Source organism: Eptatretus burgeri, chromosome 3 (assembly GCF_056783735.1).
Source record: "Eptatretus burgeri isolate ZD-2024b chromosome 3, Ebu_testis_v1, whole genome shotgun sequence".
NCBI classification, from domain to species: Eukaryota; Metazoa; Chordata; class Myxini; order Myxiniformes; family Myxinidae; genus Eptatretus; species Eptatretus burgeri.
Window position 1 is genome coordinate 11,985,526 of NC_140963.1, and position 7,500 is coordinate 11,993,025.

Here is a 7,500-nt window from a genome sequence, read left to right on the forward strand (position 1 = left end):
CCACACTCACTGGGATCGGTGATATTCAAGTGTGTGTGTGTGTGTGTGTGTGTGTGTGTGTGTGTGTGTGTGTGTGTGTGTGTGTGTGTGTGTGTGTGTGTGTGTGTGTGTGTGTGTGTGTGTGTGTGTGTGTGTGTGTGTGTGTGTGTGTGTGTGTGTGTGTGTCCACACTGGTTTTCAGATCTACTGTAATCTGTACACCCGAGGAAGGCTCTAAATTGTTAAATACTCCATCTTGTTTAACATTGTAATCAAACAACATTAACACAAAATTAAATAATTGGTGGACATCTAAAATGTATATATCAATTAGTGTAATTAGTATGGAGTCCCAGTTTAAGGAATATGCTGTATGACCAATTTAGCACAGTGATGTGCACGACAACGGATGTCATGCTATAATGACCAAATTGGCAACTATTATGAATATCAAAAGAATAAAAAAAATGATCAGACAGACTCAGGTGGACAAATATTTCCAAGTCTTTGGGGGCAGCAGTGATGTCTTTTGTGCTCAGATTAATCTCCTTCCTTGAAGCCATCAGCCAATGCAAGACATCAAATTAAATGATTCCTCTTCTGCTGAATTCCATGTCATTGGGGGCATTGAAGGAAAACTAGGATTGAAAAAAAATGTTTTGCATTAAAAGTTTCAGGCTCGTTGAAGAACAAGGTAAACTTACAATTCTTCACCGAGAGCTTCGTTAAAAGTGAGGTTATTATATCCCTGAGTTAAGTAAGCATTCAAAATGTTGTGCTACCTCACTTTGGTTGAAGAACTTTTGGGGATGTGAGAACACTGGTTGCATGAAGTTTAATGCAGTGGACAAAGTTTTGGGCATCGGGAATTCCCATACAGTTTTGGGCAAGATAAAAATAATTCAAACAAGTGAAGACTTGGGATTTAGCATCAATATCCATATTTAACTCGTGACGTCAATGAATAAAGAAAAATAAGTTCTGCAATTGAACAAAGATTAATGATCAACAGTTAAAACAGGTCAAACATTTTGTGGACCTCAGGCATCTTTTACTCATGATGAGACATGCGATGCAGAAATAAAGAAAAAAATTGAGATGTCCAGATGAGATTTTAATATCATGGAGATCCAAGAAATTTTGAGATCAGCATAACAGCTCCAAACTGGAAGGGCACTCGGTAGAGCGCATACCTCCACCACGTAAGTCCTGATCCACGAGAACATATCGGGCCCAATACATTTTTGAAATATCATGCTACACAGTACTATATCGTTTTTGGCCCCGTCTCTCAATGGTGAAGAATCACGTTAAAAATGAAATAATTCTCGTATCCAGATCCGGATTCAGATCTTCACCAAAATCAAATCAATTCGTCTTTGAGACACACCCAACCTGTCCACCAAGTTTCGTCTGAATCCGTCCTCAACTTTTTGAGATATCATGTACACAAAGAGACAGACAGAAAGGGGTGAAAACATAACCTCCTTCACCTTCGGTGGCAGAGGTAATCAGAATTGGGAAGTGGTCAATACTGCTATTAGTGGTGAACACCTGGATCAATAATAAAGCTAGACCTAAATATGAATGATGATGAAAGTTAGTTTAGAAAGAAAGAAAAAAAAAATATGTGCTTTGTGTAAAAAAATAAAAACTAGAACAGGCACTCAGTAGAGCGCATACCTTCGCCAACGCTACATATTGCCTCCCCCCCCCACCCCCCAGAAACCGTTGATTGTGAGGGTATTTAATCCCATACCACATCTGCCATCTCATATGTGTTATGATGGCTTAAAAACATTAAATTTCCTGCTGTTTGACACCGATTCACGTACATTGTACAATTTCTATATGAACTCCCTGACCTTTTTGGGTGTCGGTGTCAAGTCAATCTGATGACAACTGGTCACATTATAAGAAATCAAATATTACACATCACAGGATAGGGAATTGAATTCTAAACATTTTGAATCTACTTACATGCAAATTGTATAAGAATTGACCGCGTTATGATAATAAAGGTCGTTGACCCCCTGACCTTTGACCCAAACCGCGAACAAAGGTAATGACGTCATTGTGTCCTATCATATATCACAAGATTGGGCATTGAATTCACAACATTTTGGCATTGGTTGCATACAAGTTGGATAAAAATCGACCGCACTATGGCAAAATGATGATTTTGACCTTTTCATGACCTCGACCTTGACCTTTGTACTCTTAATTTTGTAATTGGTATTAGAGTGTGGGGAACAGAACAGTCAACATTTTGGTGTTGGTTTCATGCAAATCGGATAAGAATTGACCGTGTTATGACTAAAGCCGCACATTTTGCAGTCGTAACCCCCCCCCCCGACCTTTGACTCCCAACCGCTAATAAGGGTTATTACGTCATTGTGTCATGTCACATATCACAAGATGGGGCATTGAATTCTGAACATTTTGGCATTAGTTGCATGCAAATTGGATACAAATTGACTGCGCTGTGGTAAAAAGACGATTTTGACCTTTTCATGACCTTGACCTTGACCTTTGACCCGATTGCTCCCAAAATCTAATCAAATGGTCCTGAGATAATAACCAATCATCCCACCAAATTTTCTGCGATTCAGTTCAATACCTTTTGGAGTTATGCGAATAACAAACAAACAAACAAACACACATATTCACAAATAAATAAATAAATACACAGCGATCAAAACATAACCTTCGCAACAAAGTTTGCGAAGGTAATAAAAATTTTCATGTGATATAGCAAAGAGGCAGTTGAAATATTTTGTTTTTGGTCATCACCCGAACCGAGCAAAAGTAATACTGACTCGTAAGATTGAAGAATGAAGAGCAGAAAGGAAGGCAAATAATAAAATGGAGAAGCAATATGACGGAATGGACGAATAATTCAAAGATGCAGCTTTTTGTTTTAAAGCTAATGAAGATAGATTGAAATGTTCCAAAATAGCCACCCTCAGGATTGGAGATGGAACATGATGATGATGATGATGATGATGATGATGATGATGATGATGATGATGATGATGATGATGATGATGATGATGATGATGATGATGATGATGATGATGATGATGATGATGATGATGATGATGATGATGATAGTCAGGATATCAATTCCACTCGTCTGGCCGATTTGTAAATTGACAGGATTGTATAGTTGGAGCTCACTTACCTTTCAGCTATCTCACGTGAGTTTGATTCTTAACCGGACAATAAATTGTCAGACTAGTGTCTCACAGGCAAGCCGTTGCATCAATGTGTGTGCCGTCCCTCGGATTGACATTAAACTGGGCATCCCATCTACCAGCATCAATTGGTGAATGTTCAAGAAACCACGGTGTTCTTCGCAAAGAGTAGGTGAGTCATCACTGGCACCATGAACAAATTCCAAATTCCTTCTCTGACTAACTGCTGGGAAGGCAATGGCAAACCACAAAGCATAGCGATATCTTGTATAGCACGATATCTCAAAAAGTAGTGGATGGATTCAGCCGAATCTCGGTCGACACGTTGGGTGTGCGACAAGGAAGACTTGATGAAATTTTGGTGAAGATCCGAATCCGGATCTGGATATGATAATTTTGTAAGTGATTCTTCACCATTGAGAGATCAAGCAAAGCCGATATATATCACGATATCCCAAAAAGTTGTGGACGGATTCAGATGAAACTTGGTGGTCAGGTTGGGTGTGTGACAAGGATGAATCGATTCCATTTTGGTGAAATTTTTTTTAAATTCTTGGTGATTCTTGATACTTGGTGATTGATACTTGATACTTGGTGAAATCAATGGTGATTCTTCACCATTGCGAGATGGGGCCTAAAATGATTTTTAGCACGATATCTCAAAAATTTATTGCGCGTGATATTGTTGTGGGCCGGGGGGTCGGGTGAGAAGACCACTTGGTGGGGGAAGCTATGTCGATTCCCACCAGACTCCCTGAAATTGCAGGCTGTTGCACACGGATAATTCCGTGACGCGGCGGGTCGCTTAACCGACCGTGGACACCAATAGCTCAGCCGTGTGACCTAGGGTCCTCCTGTCAATGGGTTAATCGGGTTACCTAATTAATCACGTGATTTAATTGCCGGAGAACACGCCCTCGGTACGCCCTTGTCCGAACCGGATCACTCCACCGGATCGGATCACTTTTCCGGATCGGATGCAACCGAGCGACAATGCCAAGGATGTACCGGCTAAAAGGAATGGATCGTTGAGAATAAAGTCCCGGCTAAAGTAGGATCCGGACCATGCTGGATCAATGGAAGAAAAGACAAAAACGAGCAGGGAACATTCCTAATAATAATAATAATAACAATAATAATAATTTATTTACAAGCAGGTGAGAGAAGATATGTGGCACAGTGAATAGTTTTATTGTTGTGTGCAATGCAGGGATAGAAAGAAGTGTGTGGTGCGACAATAAAGAGAGAAAGAGAGAGAGAATGTGGTGAGGTGAGTGATGGAGAAGGAACTGCCAGGAGGAAGAAGAGGAAGGCAGAGGACCAGATGGAAGGATGTGGCAGCGAGAGAGGTAGAACTTGTGGGATTGGAAGGAGAATGCATGGCTGACGGGAGGAGATGGACTTTCAGGGTGATCAACCAGCATTGTGGTGACTCCAAGTAAAATGGGAGAAGCTTAAGAAAAAGAAGAAACAAAAGAAATAGAAGAAGAAAAAGAAGCTATTATATATTGCCATGGTAACAGTTAATTAATTAAATTGTAGTTCAGCATGAAAATAAAAAAAACATGGAGACATGCTGTGTTGGGCACAAATATAACGAGCAGATTTCTACTTCAAAATGACAGCTACGCTCAGAATCCCACCTTAATTTTCAGGTGTGCAGGTTTCATTTATTTTACGCTTGGAAGATGAAAAAAAAATCACTTTCTTTCGTGCACAATGGAGAAAGCCCAAAGGACGGATAGAGTGCAATAACCGACTTACTGCAGTAATCGCAAAATAAAGCCCCCAATTAAAGACTGCTTTAACACAGCGTTGGTTTCTCATCAAGAGTGACTGCCAAAAATCCTTTGTCACCTCTGCAAAGCGACGCTGCTTTCTCATGCAATCGGAACCAGTATTACCTCTCAGCAAAGGGCCACCTTGTATGCCTTCAGGGCCATCGTTTAGCCATTCTGAACCCCACTTGTGTGAACCCCACAGCAGCCTCCTCCCCATGCAGTTACACAGCCAATGGAAACGAATGCATGGCACGAACTTTATTGCCGTGGCCTCTGATCTTCCGCTTCGTGGTCGGGCGCCAGGGCAGCAGTTTCCTTCCTGTCTGAGGTGTGTCTGTCCAGCTGGTTTCACTTAGAACGTGCATGCATAACAGAAAAGGCTCAATGTAGGGCACAGCACACAGCAGCATCACACAAGGTACCATGAATGGACGTGTGCAGCGTGAAGGGACTCGAGAATTATTGTCATGGTTTTGAAAAAGCGATGTGTTGGTGTAATTGATGCACATGACGTCGTCATCGTGTCATCGAGTTCGCGTGCTTCTTTAGTTGAATATATATATATATATATATATATATATATATATATATATATATATATATATATATATATATATATATATATATATATATATATATGTTGGTCATTACGTGCCTCTTCTGACTGTAGGTCCAGTGCAGTGGTGCCGTTTGAGCCATTGTAGTGGTTGTAAACCTGACCTCGAGTACGATATATTGATAAGACTAAATAATGATCAGTACATTGGCCACAACTCCCTTTCAAGATAGTAAGCATGTACGTAGATCAAAGTGAAAGCTCCTCCATGAGCCATAGATCACAAATTATAAAAAGCCAGCTCAAATTGACAGCCAGCCTTTCCAAGGCCAGAAATGAATGGGGGTGGGGGGGGAGTAATCAGACGGCAGAGTAACAAGAAACGATTTTGAAAGGAAATTGCCAAAACCCATGACCCAAAGTGTGCTGAACCTCACAAGTAAATCGATTTATAATAATCCAGCTCAACTCCTGTAAGCCACAAATGCCTCCTGTGGTTTGAGCCACAGGGAGTACAAGCTCGCGAGAAGGTGAAATGATGCTTTTAAGATCCTGTCCCTGAGTTAAGAGATGTTACAATAACAGGAGGAAGAACTAATGACACAATGTTTGTGGTGTTGGTAATGGTAACACTCAAAGCAGGTTCACATCACAAGTATCACTCATGTATAGAATAATATGCCAAAAACTTACAACACAATACTGCACAGTACATAAGTACTCTTACAATGGAAACCATGCTGGTGTTCCTCGGTCAGCATCACCTTCCATGGACCTATTCTGGCCAGAACTCCCAGACGGACCAATTCTGTCTGCCCAGAACTGATATTCTCTTCTTGCGGATAACAAATTAGAGCTCACAGATCTGAGTCTAAGTTGGGACAGCCAAGTCACAGCACCGTCTGTTGTTCAGTGGATTGACCTAAATCCTTCATCAAACTTCCATAGGTGACACTCATTCACAATGTGATGGATAATCTGATCTGAGTGGTCATGGTCACACGTCGGGCTGTCTTTGAAATTCCATTTGTAGAAGTGGCGTGAAGACCTTGCATGGAGAGAACAGATCCTGTTGAGCGCAGACCACCGTTTCTCGAACTAGTGATAAGTGCTGTTAAGTGAAGACAACATCGGTAACGAGTGTTGCTACCAACAGTAGCGGCAAAGTGGGTGATCGGTAGGTAAACGGATTTGACTAAAGGGTTAAGTCAAAGCCTAATGCTTCGGTATTCACACCTTCGAGACCTACTCATACTGCTGACACAGAAAGTTGATTATGAACTTTGTTTATGCAACACTTTCCATTTTCAGATTGAAAGAATATTTCATTTCACCGAGATAGAATCCAGTATAAATTAGTTTTATGCAGGAAAGCCACTTGTCTAAACTTGTACCGGATTGTCTGAATGCACAATCTGCAAGCAAAACCCACTGACCTCCAAACACCCCTATCCCCTTTCCCCGACCAACCCCCATCCTGTGGTCTGTTTGTTTCCACAATTCCTTTGTTTATTTCCAACTGTTTCCTTGAACCCTGACCCTTCTGATTCTACTCCACACCAAAGATAAGGGGGGGGGAATCCCCTCACCCTCAGCCTGTGATTGACAAACATTCCAACCATAAGGGGCCTTGTTTGTAAATACAACCATCTTTCCCTTCTGTCTGAAACAGCACCGGCTGATAGACTTCAAATGTGTATACTAACACCCCACACCACCGTTTCCAAATCACACAAATTATGCAAAACAATCACGGGATGACAATACAACACGCGACACTTGTTTCTTTAAAATCAAACTTAATACTCGAAGCAACAAAAAAAAAACGAGAAATATATCTCACCAGGACTTGGTTTGTGTGATGGTGTGTTTGTGATAGTGTGTAAACAATGCAATGACGATGTAAGGTTATGTTCATACAGTGGACAAACAGTCCTTTTCAGTTTTATTGTATCGATTCATGTTCGAAACATATGTATTGAAACGA

General features: G+C 40.9%; 1 protein-coding gene across 5 annotated transcripts in view; it reads right to left on the reverse strand.

The window, feature by feature from the left end:
• LOC147029404 (TGF-beta receptor type-1-like) overlaps positions 1-7,500 on the reverse strand; it is a 264,767-nt gene that overhangs the window by 49,877 nt on the left and 207,390 nt on the right. The window lies entirely within an intron of this gene.